Below are 15778 nucleotides of genomic sequence, written 5' to 3'. Positions count from 1 at the left end.
TTTGCTTTTTCATATTGCACTCAATATCTAGATACTTACATCCATACTTCTATGCAAACATCATTTCTTATTAATCCAAGGTGGCAACTGATCTTAAGATGGTAAGACTACATTTATCAAGAGTCATATACATGGCAGACATGTTTTATATGTTCAAATAGGTATTAAGGTCTCCCAGTTACAGATAAGGAACCTAGAACTTAGAAAAAGTACATTTCTTGTTTAAGGTCCTTTAACTACTTGTGGCAAAGCCAGGAAACAAATCTAGGTCAGGACCATACTGAGCCCTGAAATATTTGCCATGTAGAAGCCCATGGGAGGACAATGTGAGCAAATGAAAGTTAATTGGCTGAGGGTCCCTGACATGCTAGAAAGCAGAATGTCATCAGTAAAAGGGGTGAGGGGCTGAGGATCTAGCCAAGATGAGAAGAACAACAAGCCCAGATCTCAGCTCTGCTTCTACTGCTTCTGCAGCGCTGTGTTTGCCATTTTTATGTTGTCCAGGCCCATGGGCCTGTTTTAAAAGAAAGCTTTCCCTTTTAAATATTTCACAGAGGATTCTCAGTTAAGCATAAACTTGGATGCATTCCCAGTTCACAATGATTCAACCCCTTATATACATGGACCCCTGCTAAGTACTCTTGGAATTCAATCACTGACCTTCTTAAATGCATTGACCTTCTTAAAATCCTCCTTCTAAAAATAAGAATTAAAATAAATGTGAATAGACACAGTAAAGCTTAATAAAGGATATTGCGAAGCACTGCCCCAGGATGTCACTTCAAAGGTAAGCATTTCCTCTGAGCAATCAAAATAATAAATGCAGGGTCCAAAAGATATAATCAACCGTAGTTTGAAAAAAAAACTATTTGCATGCAGAAAGAAGAAAGCTCTACCTGCTCTGCTCTTTGTCACTTTTGCAGACTAGGCAGAGATGCTCTTTACCTTGACCATAGTTAGCCTAAATAAGCAATACTTTTTATATGTTTTCCTTTGCTCCTATAATGTGTATATTTCAATGGTATGTACAGAACTTAAAAAAAAAAAAAAAAAGCTAAGAGTTTCATGGTTCCAATGGGCTTGCATTTGTCACTCACTGAACTAGGAATCATAAAATATTCCTTCATTGGTATTGGCCAAGTCAACAATTGTTTCTGCCTACTTGTGCAACAACAAACATAAAAGGCCAAGAAATTAGGCAGTTTTAACGTTGAGATAGCACTGGTTGGTCTTTATTAACAAGTCATGCATGCAAAAAAAAAACCAAAAAATCTCTATTCGACATTCTCTACTTCTTTCTTGTTCTATCAGATACTAATATATCTGGATCTTCTCACTATTCAAGCATGTGCCCCTGAAAGGCAGGAAATTTTTCCTTATTTCTCATTTTTCTGGCCTCCTCAGTTTTCTAGCCCAATGCCCAGTACAGAGCTAAACAGATACACGTAGTATGGAACATGACGTAGTTCCCCATACCCTGTGTCTACACAGAAACAAGGAAGTGTAGTTTGTGTTGAGTCACCTTAGGACATACAACTTTATTTACCAAAGGGTAAAATTTTCATTTACCCATTCATTCAACAAATGTATTAAAAGTCAACCATGTGTTGATGGGTAGATAGAGGAATGGAAGAAAGTACAGTAGAAACTAGGGGTTAGGTATTCAGGCGTTTATTATAAAGTTCTCTATAGTATATGCTTGAAATTTTTTATTTCAAAAATGCTGCGTGGAAAGTCCATCATGTCCATTATTGCTGTTGCCACTAGGAACCAAAGATGAACAAGACAGAAATATCCCTGAATTTATGAATCATACAATCTGGGCAAAATGATATAATAAAAAAAATAAGCAAATGAACTACTTTCAAATTATTGTAAAGTCTTTTGAAAGAAACAGCAGAGTGCTGGAGAGAAAACAAGAGGATAGGAGAGAGGGGACTGCATTAGAGGAATTCAGACTTCTCTCAGGGCAAGTCTTTCAGCAAGTGAGCAATGTGGGGTGGGAGGTCATTTACACTCTAAGATGAGGACACTGGCTATTGCATGTGAGAAGATGGAATGAGTCTGAGCAGGTGGAGCCAACACAGATGAGAGCCAGACTAAAATGGTGGCATCAGAGACAGAGACACAGTGTAATGTGATGTAATTTTTGGAGCTGTAAAAGTCAACAAATAATAACATCAACATATCTTGCTTATGGGTTGGAGTAAAGGAGTAATTTCATTAAATACATATTTTTTTTAATCATCTAAAGGAAACTTCTTCCTCATTTTGGGAAAGTTATTTGCAGAGCGATTAGCTGCCCTAAAGAAAGGATATAGTCTTTTTGAGAGGTCCAAGGAAACAAATTTCATATATTTTCTGCCGGGGTCCAGCCCCAGTGGATCCAGGGTAATTCGAAGCGGGGACGGAGTCAGCGAGGAAAAACTTATTTATTTAGAAATATAAAGAGAGATTAGGAAAGAATAGTATAGTAGGAAAATTAGTGGAGAAAAGATGCTGAATAACTTGGTTTATGCAGAAAACCAATAAAATTCCAAGACAAGGAACTTGCACCGTCTACATAGGCCACCGGTGCCTGCTTGAATAGCAGAGGGTGCCTCACCTTAGGCTCCCTCTCGCGTGGGTCTTAGAAACCAGGGCATATAAGTAGACATGGTGAGCCTCCACACTCTAGATGGGAATTCAGCCAGAAAAGGCAGAAAAGAATGACATGGGGGAGCCAAGCATTGGTGCCAGACCCACAACATTATTTTCAAAAGTAGCTTATATACCCCAAGTTGTACATAAAGAAATAATGGAATATGCAGAGTTATACAGGGGCAGCAGTCCTGACCCTTATTGAGACCAGGCTTTCCTCTTGCATACCTTCCCGTATACAAAAGGTCCCAGGTGGTTTTACATCATCTTCTGGCCAGGGGGCCTGTTAACATTTTTATGGCTCTTTTCCTAGATAAATGTTTATCAACCAGAAAACTCTTTTTCCCTTGAAGTGTTTTTTCTTTAATCTGCATCACCCTCAAAGTACTAAATAAAGTTACATTCTTGTAGAACAAAGGTGCAGTGGGTTATAACAAAGAAAGTACTTAAGTCAAAGATCTAATGTTGCTAATACCAGGTCTACTACCTGTTTTTTCTACATGCCAACTATATCTACAAATAAAAGATATGAAAACTTGGCAACAAGTATTGGCTCAACAAATGAAACCCTTAATCAGTCCTCTTCTAATGAATTTTGACTCCTAGGAAGCCCCTACATTCCTAGGATGTTGTAAGCATCCTGTGCCTCTCATGGTTGGGAGGCTGTGAACAATCACATGTGGCCAGATGAGCCTGTCAGGCAAGCTACAGAACTTTCAGAGGAGTTTGTAAGTTGAAACACTCTTGTCACGCCCAGGAATTTATTAACTGGAGCTCTGAGTTAACTCCTTCTCAGAGAGAGGTGGTGGGGGACAGCCCCCCGTAAAGTCAGAGGTGTAGGTGAGAGCATAAAGCAGTAAAGTAGGCAGACTCTGGTTTTGGGGGTAGATGCTCAGGAACAGGGTGTCTCCTGAGGCTCAATCCTGCCTTTGTGTATGCTGAGCCTCCTTCCTCATGACCTTTGCCACAGGTGGAGTTCCTCACGCTGGCTCCTGACATTTTCACCTACTTTTTCTAGCATTTGAAGCTTCACTGTATCTCATCAAGAGTCCTTACACTTCTGATTGAAAGGAAAGACTGAAATTTTCCACCATGAAATAGAATGTTATTCTTTAGGTACATTGCATCATCGAAGTTGACTAACCAAAACACCAGTAGCATCACTATTCCTGCAGATTAAATTAAACCAACACTAAATTCTAGAGCTTGAAAAGGCTTTGAGAGCAGACTTCAGGGTTTGGGTTCTCTTTGATTCATTCTTGAATTATTATGTTGATAATAATGAATGTGATAGTATTGAGGAGATTTAATGGTGGGGTGAGCAAGGAAGAGAGGACCAATTTTTTATTTCAATTATTTTCTTGGACATTATAAGGAAAGAGAAGGCAAAAGGAGTTCCAAAATAAAATTACAGCTGCTTTTACTGTAAGGCCAAAGTCTATTTTTATAGCAATGATGACGTATTCCATTGACAATATTCATACTCTAATCATTTCCATATGAAATTTAAAATTCAAATTGCTCCTTTTTATTGTTGAATTTCTACTTCTAACAGAGGTAACACTTAACCCAGATGTCTGATTGTGGGGCAGAGGGAGACTGCAAAATGGAGGTGAGAGACCCCTATGCCCCACCTCCCATCCTCTGCTGGCACAGCCATCCCCACACACAGCAGGTGAGTTCCTTGGGTGGCACCATCTACATCACTAGGGAAGCACTGATTGGAGAGAGGCTCATGTCACTCAGTATGGATTACCACTCAGTGATGACACTGGACTGGAGAAAGGGAAGAGAGAAAATGAGGGAGAGTAGTGAAGAGGGAAAAGGAAAAGGAAGAAGCATTATCCTTTTGTTTTCAGAGCTTACATGGGAAGGCCTCACCTCTTAAACAGCATATTAAAAAGCAGAGACATCACTTTGCCAACAAAGGTCCATCTAGTCAAAGCTATGGTTTTTCCAGTAGTCATGTATGGATGTGAGAGTTGGACTATAAAGATAGCTGAGCGCCAAAGAATTGATGCTTTCGAACTGACAGCAAGGAGATCAAACTAGTCAATACTAAAGGAAACCAACTCTGAATAATCATTGGAAGTACTGATGCTGAAACTGAAGCTCCAATACTTTGGCCACCTGATGTGAAGAGCTGGCTCATTGGAAAGCACCTTGATGCTGGGAAAGATTGAGGGCAGGGGAAAAAGGGGGTGACAGAGAATGAGATGGCTGGATGGCATCACTGATCCAATGGACATGAGTTTGAGCAAACTCCAAGAGAGAGTGAAGGACAGGGAAGCCTGGCATGCTGCAGTTGATGGGGTCGCAAAGAGTCAGACATGACTTAGTGACTGAACAGCAATACTTCCAAGTAAATTGCAATGCTGCTCCTCTGTCCTTATCTCTCCAAGAACTACCCTAATCTTTTATTTTTTTTTCTAACATCAGTCATAACTAAATGCTTCACATCTGGTTCATGTTAATATTTCAGTTTCTTTAGTTAAAATAACTCAATTTTACCCAATGTTAAAACCTGAATAATCAGGCAACTGACCTCTCCTTTATCCAGTGGGTCTTTGATCTTCCTTCTCTTATAGCCTGGCTTATAAGGTTTTCTCTGCCTCACCTCATCTCCACTCCACTCCATCATTATTTTTCAAAGTTAGGTCTTCATTAGAAAATCAGAGTGGAGTAACGTGTCTCCAGTGACTTTTCCAATTGAAAAGTCTACAGTCTATGAAAGTCCAGCTTCAGCTTCCTCAAGCTTTGGCTATTGACAAGTGTCTGACCTCTCTCTGAAATCCTATGGCCTTCCTAACCCCAGCATTAACCCTCATTGTTATGGAAATAATATAGTCTACAAATGAACAATTATACAAAATCCCAAAGAGCAACCAATCTGTCTTTTACCTGAGGCTGAGGTGAGAAAATCTATTCATTAAATGAATAGTGGGTTTATGGGAGAGGCCTCTCTGGGGGCTTCAGCTTGCATTTCAATAGCTACACCTAATCCATACCCCATCCTCCCAATCCCCCATAGCCCCTCAGTCCTTTTAACCTCCTCCTAGCCCTCACCCTGTCAAGTATTATATGTAGCCCCAGGAAGGTTTTACTGTCATTCACTGCAATCTCAGTTGTCACCACCAGGTGGGAGAAAAATGAGGAATCAGAGGTGAGGAAGTACAGCTCTAAGCAGAATTTAAAAAAAGAGGGAAGGGGGTTCATGCCCTGGTCTAGCCAATAGACAAAAGATTCAAAAAAATCAGCTGTTGAATATGATCTTCTGTTAGTTTATCTCTTGCACCTTATACAAAGGCAGTACCATCCTCCCCACCCAAGTTACATTTTCATGAACCATAGAAAGTACTGGCTCCAAAGAAGGAGAGGGAAGAAGAAAAGTCCATTGCCCAAATATGCATCTTTTGTGCCTCTCCTATGATATTTTCCACAAAATTATCCAGCCGTCATTTCTAGAGAGTAGAGACTATGCTTTTTTACCCCATGTATTCTTGCAAAAGTTCATTAAGTGAATTTAATTGAATAAGTCATTTTTACAAATCCATGTTAGGAAGCATAGAGTCATATTCCAGATATGATTTGTCATTATAAATTGTATTGAATGATTCATCTATAAGGAGAGTTTCCAAACTGTGAACAAGTAGGTGATGGTTTTGAGAAATTGTTCCCCATCCTTTGTATTTTCCTACCTGTTGCTCCTTCTCTCCACTCCTACGTTTATTCTCACAGCAATCCCTACACAAGAGTTGTTTAAAAGGAGGATCAAAAAGAAAAAAAGCTAATTGATTACATTTGCTCCCCAAGGACCACATCATTGGTTCGTGTTTTAGGCTAAACATTAGAATCATCTGGGAGCTTTGAAAACCACCACCGCCTGGCCCCACCCAAAAAACTAATTCACAATCCCTGGAACAGGCCCCCAGCATGGGAGGGCTAAAAGTCCCCAGGTGAATCTAATATTCAGCAAAGATTGAGAACCACTTTACCAGGGCTTCAGTAATACTAATTAAATCACTCACATTCAGCTTAGAGCCAGACACTCCACTTACTTTCTCCCATTTGCCAGGTTCCCTGAACATGTCTATGATATGGTCAAGTCTCTACTGTTGGTCTAGATTCATTCTTAACTGTAACAAACACCACTTCCCTACAGTTCTTTAGTAAAAGTATTTAACACTCCCATAAGGGCTTGAAGTGCTAAATCATTAAGAATATCACACTCTCTGCTGGATATTGTTCCACGTAATGATGTCTTCAATCATTTCATCACGCATCATTTAAAAGCTGTAAAATATCACAATTTATGCTTATGGGCACAAAGTTCTAAGTATCCTCAGTCTGCTGTTGATGAGCCTGGTGGAGCTTTTCAATTTGCAACCTGAGTACAAGATCATGTCACAATAATTTGGTTAAGCCAGACAGATAGTGCCATCAGCACTGCTGCAGAGCAAGCAAGGCTTATGAGTTTCACTACAATAGTGTCGGGCATCTCCTGGATGAATGAGTGTATCATGTTTTCTATTGTTTTTAATTATTTGCATCTATATGTCTTTAATAAATATGTGATATTGTCAAAATCAGAAACACACAGAGACCAGCCTGGAAAATTCCCTGAGCAGAAAAAATCAGTTCAATCATATGAGCAAAGCTTAATTTATTTTCTTTTATAAGACTGGCTTGACCTGGGTCATTTCTTGCTTATGCCTCTGAAAATCAAAAGCAAAACTTACAACTGTTTCCCCAAACAGATTATGCAGCAATCACTAACCCAGTTCCCTAACATTTAACAAAATTCTAATATTATAACCAATCATGGTGAAGAATAAAAAGGCACTTTCTTTCCAATGAATAATTTGTTTTTTAGCAATACACTTTAAGCCTCACTCCATGTTTTGGTTTGAGGGCTCCTGGTATGTGAACCATCTTTGTGATGTGAGCACAATAAACTTTTACTGATTACCAGTTCAGTGAGTCATTGGTTTTACTTCTGTTACTGATGAACTTTTGACAACACATCTACACAAATGCACATACATACACATGTATTTTATATATATATATTTAACCATTTATTAATAAAATTACATCAATGTACTTGGTGTCAGAAGCCATTCTAATTAGGAACTAAGCTAACCAACTGATATGTTAGGAAAATAAATACCATTATATATGATGGAATGACAAATATCAACCAAAGAGTAGAAAAGTCCAAGTTCCAGTTCTCACTCTGGCTGGCTGTGTAACACTTGGGCAAGTCATTTAACTTTTTTAGACTCTAAGTCTCTCTGTGGTGAAACAAGGGACTCACCAGGGAATGCCGTATGTGGTTTTATCTTTTTGGTTCCTCCAGTCATTGGCAGGGAGATGCATTCTAAGGTTGCATCTTCTCACTGGAAAGAATACCATTATCAATATATCAGAATCTGTCATGAGCTCAGGAGTAGGGAAGTGGAGTGTAAGTTCCACTGGGCCAAAAACCAAAGGATTACTTTCCCAGACCACTGCAGTGAATATAGACTAGTAGAAATAAAATGAAAACAACTATTTACATCACCTTAACCACTAGTTTTTATAGCCTTATAAAAGTGTGTTCCTGAATCCTGGTAAAAAGTTGTCTTTATCCAACTCACTTATCCTTGAGCTCCATCTCAAATTCTACCTCTTTTACTAGACCAACCACATGCCAGAATAATAATTGGCAATACTTCAGTAGCATTTACAATATGTCAAGCAGTGCTGTAAGCATTTTGTACATATAATTCATTAAATTCTCACAGTAACCCTCTTGGGTAGATACTATTTATTCCTATTCTACAGGTGGAGAAAGGTGAGGCACAGGTTAAGTGATTTACTCAAGATTACAGTCAGTGAGAGAGCTGAAGTGTGAACCAAGGCAGTCTGCTCTAAAGAAATGTGTTTAACCACTGGATGAAATGGTACCTTCTGAATATCCAGGTCAACCATCCTCTATACCATACTTTTTTTTTTTTGCATTCTATTTTCTGATTGTGTGAGTACAGGAGATCTATTAGTATGGAAAGCACTCTGAGATTGAGACATAATTTTACAGAGGGTGAGCATACATTCTCGTTTTCTGACTCTGTGTCTTTGGAAGGAGGTGGGAAAATTCAGAGAAGCCTTCCTACATGAAGTGATGCCTGAGTCACTGAGTTATTTAGGGATAAATACCAATTAGTCATGTTAAAATTGGGAGTTAGGATCAGTTTGTTCTCTAATACAAAGATTCTCCCTTGCCAATTGATCATATTGTTTGGACTCCAGAATACATCCTTTTGTAAATGAAGTTGACTATCCCTTCCCCAAATTCAAAGAAAACACTAAATTACCTGTAAAAAAAGTTCAGTCCTAGGGTAGTAACGGTACCCCCCAGAGCTGGAAGTGCAGACCCGGGAGAGGACGTGGTGAAGAAGAAATCTCCAGCCGTTGCTGAGGAGAGCAGCAGGAAATGCTAATGTGTCCTGGCAGAACTGGAGAGTGTCCTTGGACACGTAGAGGGTCTTTTTGCCTGAACGTTAGCACAAGTGCTGATGCTCCGTGGGGGCAATGCCCGAAGTTCCAAGGAGTTCTATTTTAATCAATAGAAATTGATAAAAGGCCAGATGAAGAACTCAGGCAGTGCTTTATCGGGACTCATGCTGCTGCAAAGGGAGACAAAATGAAGAACAGGTGCCCTTGCTCACACTCTCCAAGGAAGGCATGCTGGTTCCTTAAATGGGGGGAGGGGAGAGGTGGATAGGCAGGTCAGGCTAGAAGGGTGGCTTAAGTGGTCTGCTCACCCTCTTGGTAGCGCTGTGTGCAGGTGTCATGGATAGGACCCTGCTTTTGCTCTCAGCACATCAGAAAGCTTAGTTGGTTTGTGGCATTTTGTATTTGATTGTTCATAATTTGCCCCACCTACCCATGAGCATAGTTATTTTCAGCCCCAATTTGTTTATGTTCTGTTTGCAGGAGATATATGTCGAAGTACAAGTGCAAGCCCTCCAGTAAAGAGTCCCAGGTCCCAGCCTGTCTCAGTCCTACCACCTTGACTTGTCCTGCTTGACCATCAATAGCATGGACCCAAGCTGAAGTACAGCAGCTTGTTTGCGCCGACTCTTATGAGCCATTTTCCTTGTGGATGCCTTCAGTGAGCTGCAGCAACTCTGCTCATGGGCACCATGATCACAGCATAGGGCAACTGTGACTGTGGAGATTGGTCTGGACCCAAGCTCAGCTATAGAGTGCCCAGCCAGGGTCACAAATTGACCTTGTTCTGTAGATGACCCTCCATCCCAACCACAGCTTGGAAAGATTACATTTGGCTCCAGGCACTAGTGACACTAAGAGTCTTCCATGAGTGAATTGGAATGCTTCTTAATCATGAACACAATGGCTAAATTATCTTTCCTCTGGTGGCATCAAGTGACTCATCTTTTGTTTGGAGCTGGTTACTTCCTCGTGAGAGGAAGTTTCTGTCCTTCTGGTTGCCTGCCTGTCTCTCTTCCTCAGACTTCCTGGTGGGCTGATGGTTATGGTTAGGGCTGTAATACTGTCATAGAACATCTTTTTGAATCAAAGACTAATTTTCCCAGAGAGTGTGGAGTTGAGTATTTCTATTTGAGGTAGGAAAGCAAACATGGACCCATAAATAGACACTCATATGGTCCTTTTCTCCTATTTTCTGTGGCTTTTCATAATTTTTACCAGGGACATAATGTGGGTATGACTCATGAACCTAAATATAATGCGAATGGATTCATAGTAACTTTTCCTGAAACTAAAAAAAATCAGTCCCATCATAATCATGGTAGCTTACTTCACATGTGGAAAGTTTTAAAAGGTCATACAGGTGATGTCCTTGGGTTGTTAGAAAGGGAGGGAAAGATTTAATGAAACTCTTGATTCCAAAAAATTAGGAATTTTTTTGGCTCCAAAAAAATATTTGAAGCCAAACATTTCAGGACACAAGAGAGTGAGGGAAAGTTTCTTCTTACAGTCAAGACTTCAGACTCTCCAATAAATCAAAGGTAATGAGCTGGTAACTCCATGAGGATGTGAGGGAAAAGATGCTACATTTTGGTGAGTTTCAGACAAATAAAAATTGATTCTACTTATACTCTGAGACCTAGTTTAGGGAGGATTGGGCTAATAGGAAAGCATGCTAATCAGAGAAAGAATAAGAGGGAACCACACTGGACTTCATCTTTATTTCTGGTTTGGTGATCATGACTTTAACAGTTATATATTTTCAAATTTATTATAATAATGAATAATTTTCAACCTGACCACAACAGTGCCTTATTCCATAGCCAAGCAGAGATACGAGCCTTGTAAGACACATTTACCTGAATGCATTGAGAAGCTCAGAGAAGAAAGGCAGGAAGGACACTTTTCACTTCTCCAAAGCCACACCAGGATGGCTCTGAGTTAATTACCATAAGAGGACACTCAAACCCAGCTCAAATCTATCTGCTTTAAATATGATCATATATCTGGGAAACTAGAAGGAGCCTGCCTGCCAGATGATGGGCAAAGGGGAAAAATTTCAGGAGGGTGGGAGCCTAACTCTTCCACAGACAAAAATCTACTTGTAAACAAGAAACCAGTCAGAGGTGGTTTCAGTTTACCATCAGGATCTGGGCAAAAGGGAAAATAATCAGGAGCTAGGAGAACAGAAAGAGGGAGTCCAGACTGAAGAGAGAAAATTCAGCACCCCTGGAGTAGGAATACTGCCCAAACCGCCCCAGTTCCCAGCACTGGTAACGGGTATCTGAAGGTTCTAGGTTCCAGAGAGGTTGAGGAGTGGGGGAGGTTTGGTCAAACTAGTCCAGTGTCCAGTGCCAAACACCAGCTCCACCACTTTTGGAGCGCATTCTTGGATCCATTTCTGACTTTGAAAAGGTACCTCTCATGAGTGAAAACATTTAGGAGGGCAGCAGAACAAGTCCCCACCTGAAGTCATCTACCATTAGTGTCCACAATCAAAGTGGCCCTAAAAGTAACAGCAAACCCAGTGTGCCCATTTGCATCAGTTCAGTTCAGTTCAGTCACTCAGTCGTGTCCGACTATTTGCGAGTCCATGGACTGCAGCACGCCAGGCCTCCCTGTCCATCACCAACTCCCAGAGTTTACTCAAACTCATGTCTGTTGAGTCTGTTATTCCATCCAACAACCTCACCCTCTGTCGTCCCCTTTCCTCCCACCTTCAATCTTTCCCAGCATCAGGGTATTTGCCAGTGAGTCAATTCTTCACATCAGATTGCCAAAGGATTGCAGTTTCAGCTTCAACATTTCAACATCAGTCCTTCCAATCTATATTCAGGACTGATTTCCTTTAGGATGGACTGGTTGGATCTCTTTGCTGTCCAAGGAACTCTCAAGAGTCCTCTCCAAAACCACAGTTCAAAAGCATCAATTCTTCAGCGCTCAGCTTTCTTTATGGTCCAACTTTCACATCCATACATGACTACTGGAAAAACCATAGCCTTGATTAGACAGAACTTTGTTGGCAAAGTAACGTCTCTGCTTTTTAATATATCTAGGTTGGTCATAACTTTACTTACAAGGAGTAAGCATCTTTTAATTTCATGACTGCAGTCACCATGCAGTAATTTTGGAGCCAAAAAAATAAAGTCTGCCACTGTTTCCAGTGTTTCCCATCTATTTGCCATGAAGTGATGGGACCAGATGCCATGATCTTCGTTTTCTGAATGTTGAGCTTTAAGCCAACTTTTTCACTCTCCTCTTTCACTTTAATCAAGAGGCTCTTTAGTTCTTCTTCACTTTCTGCCGTAAGGGTGGTGTCATCTGCATATCTGAGGTTATTGATATTTCTCCTGGCAATCTTGATTCCAGCCCAGCATTTCTCATGATGTAATCTGATATCAGCTAAATAAGCATGATGACAATATACAGCCTTGATGTACTCCTTTCCCTATTTGGAACCAGTCTATTGCTCCATGTCCAATTCTAACTGTTGCTTCCTGACCTGCATACAGATTTCTCAAGAGGCAGGTCAGGTGGTCTGGTATTCCCATCTCTTTCAGAAATTTCCACAGTTTATTGTGATCCACACAAAGGCTTTGGCATAGTCAATAAAGCAGAAATAGATGCTTTTCTGGAACTCTCTTGATTTTTCAATGATCCAGCGGATGTTGGCTATTTGATCTCTGGTTCCTCTCCCTTTTCTAAAACCAGCTTGAACATCTGGAAGTTCATGGTTCACGTATTGTTGAAGCCTGGCTTGGAGAATTTTGAGCATTACTTTATAGCATGTGAGATGAGTGCAATTGTGCAGTAGCTTGAGCATTTCTTTGGCATTGCCTTTCTTTGGGATTAGAATGAAAACTGACCTTTTCCAGTCCTGTGGCCACTGCTGAGTTTTCCAAATTTGCTGGCATACTGAGTGCAGCACTTTCACAGCATCATCTTTGGGGATTTGAAATAGCTCCACTGGTATTCTATCACTTCCACTAGCTTTGTTCATACTGATGCTTCCTAAGGCCCACTTGACTTCACATTCCAGGATGTCTGGCTCTAGGTGAGTGATCACACCATCGTGATTATCTGGGTTGTTTTTTGTACAGTTCTTCTGTGTATTCTTGCCACCTCTTCTTAATATCTTCTGCTTCTCTTAGGTCCATACCATTTCTGTCCTTTATTGAGCCCATCTTTGCATGAAATATTTCCTTGGTATTTCTAATTTTCTTGAAGAGTCTTTCCCATTCTATTGTTTTCCTTTATTTCTTTGCAGTGATCACTGAGGAAGGCTTTCTTATCTCTCCTTAATATTCTTTGGAACTCTGCATTCAGATGCTTATATCTTTCCTTTTCTCCTTTGCTTTTCACTTCTCTTCTTTTCACACCTATTTGTAAGGCCTCAGACAGCCATTTTGCTTTTTTGCATTTCTCTTTCTTGGGGATGGCCTTGCTCCCTGTCTCCTATACAATGTCATGAACCTCCATTCATAGTTCATCAGGCACTCTCTATCAGATCTAGTCCCTTAAATCTATTTCTTACTTCCACTGTATAATCGTAAGGTATTTGCATATTTCTCTGCAAATTGGAACATTTTTCATGAAGATGTCATGGCCTTTCCTCTGTTAATTTGTTTAGCAGAGCTTTTGTTCACAGGACAAAGTTGAACCGGAACACCACCTTATTTGAATGATCACTATTTCCCATACTAGAATGCTTTCTTTCCTGTAGCAGTTTTTCATAAGTGTGACATGATTTATTTAATGTGAATTCTCCCTTCAGACAATAGTGCCAAGAGTGAAGGAACTGTGACTGCTTTTGTCCACTATTGTATCATCATCACATGAAGTGCTATCTGCCACCAAGGAGCCCTCAGTAAATGTTTGCTGGAGAGTTAATATCCACTCAATAAGTCATGAAGACTATAAGAGAAATATATATTTGAAGTACCCATTCCGGTGCCTGGTAAATGAATCAATATTTTTTCAGTAGAGTGAACAAGTGGAGATTTTATTGCACTAGTTCTTGGTGCCCACTCTGGTTACCTTCCTATTGGACAACTTTCTTTCATTTCACACTTTTCAAACGAGTGCTCAATGCTTCTATTTCCTCTCTAGTTACTGTCCAGCTTCTGCCCTTTCCACTTCACTGAAATAATCCCCCCAAATCTGTTTCAAATCCAAACAACTGGCAAACTCTCTCTTCCTTGAAACTCTCTCTTGGTGTCTGTGACACCACTACAGACTCTCCAACTTTTCCAGTACTTTCTCTGTTTCTATCACTGACTCTCAACTTTCTCCTGTTCTCTCAGTGAGAGTATCAATGGGACTCACACCTTGATCACCTGCCTTTTTTTTTTTTCATTAAAATTGGACTCAGTCATTCTTAGATATCACTTACTACTTCTTGCTAATGACAAAAAATTTCACATCTTTCCTATTTTGCCTGAGCTACTAATATAATCCTATACTCCCCAAACCTTGGGGAGATTGTACCTCCTTTGTGCTCCTAGAATCTTTTCATCCTCCCTACAAACATAGCATGTATGTCTGTCTCTACCAGATTCCCTAAGAATAAGCCCTATATCATAGGTTTGTTTTAATCTTCAACACCTCACATTAAATCCTAGCACAAAGCAAGTAATTGTTTGTTGAATGAATGAATGTTGATAAATCTATAAAAATATTTCCATCTGAATCTCTTGCAATTTCTCAAACTTTATATCAAAATGATATCCTTTTCCCCTAAATTCCTTTGCCTCATGAATTTCCTGTTGTCAGTGGTAGTGGTATTCACCCATCTGAGACTAAAAGCTTCATGTCCTCTGTGACTCCTTTCTATTTCCCTCACATCTCATATTCATCAAATCTTAATGTTTCCTATGATATTCTATGCCATATCCATTCTCCATCCCCACTATCAACCTGCAAACCTAGCATGGTTTCAGGTCCCATCTGGGTTAGTACAACAGCCTCCCTATTCCCAGACATGGAAAGGCTCTCTATTATTTGCAGCAGACCTGTACTCTAATATCCTTGACCTGCTTTTCAAGAATCTCCATAATCCAACCTCCCCTCTTCCCCTACTACTGCTTACTGATCCAACCTCAGGTCAACATCCACTGCCCACTCTAGGTAGGCTGTCCCTGTCATTGACCACCCCAGGGTGGTTCATTCTCTCTCTCTATGAAATCTTTTCCTTCTCTACCATCTGTGGATTTCTGCCCACAATTTAAGACTGAGATAGAATAATTTATTTTTTAACAGCTTAATGGAGATTACCTTTGATATATAATTATATACATATATTTAAGATGTATAAATTGATGTATTAATACTCAAATAATTTTGTGTGCAGGAAACTTACACTAGGGTTATCTGTCCCTAAACTAGGGACAGGTAACTAAACTAGGGTTACCTGTCCCTAACCCCTTCTCCTCCAACAGTGCTTAAATCCTGTACCAGGATCTCATTCAGAGCTTCATTTAAGGTTTTGCCCTGATTTCTCAGTGTTCACCTTGTTTCTTCAAAGATGTTGTGAGCTAATAAGTTTTAGAGGACAGCAGCTATGTTCTGAGTTCTGAGCAAGTGGTAAGTAGACATTTGATGATTGATTAATTTTATTAGATTTGGATACAACTGTGACTCATTT

The 15778-nt window shown here is 40.0% G+C and overlaps 1 pseudogene; it reads left to right on the top strand.

Annotated features, from left to right (window-relative positions):
* The first annotated feature begins 4246 nt into the window (after window positions 1-4246).
* LOC120881614 lies at window positions 4247-10288 on the top strand (annotated as a pseudogene).
* The last annotated feature ends 5490 nt before the right edge of the window (window positions 10289-15778 follow it).

The sequence above is a fragment of the Oryx dammah genome, unplaced genomic scaffold (assembly GCF_014754425.2).
Source record: "Oryx dammah isolate SB20612 unplaced genomic scaffold, SCBI_Odam_1.1 HiC_scaffold_2, whole genome shotgun sequence".
In the NCBI taxonomy this organism is placed as follows: Eukaryota; Metazoa; Chordata; class Mammalia; order Artiodactyla; family Bovidae; genus Oryx; species Oryx dammah.
This window is presented reverse-complemented; position numbering and strand designations above follow the sequence as displayed.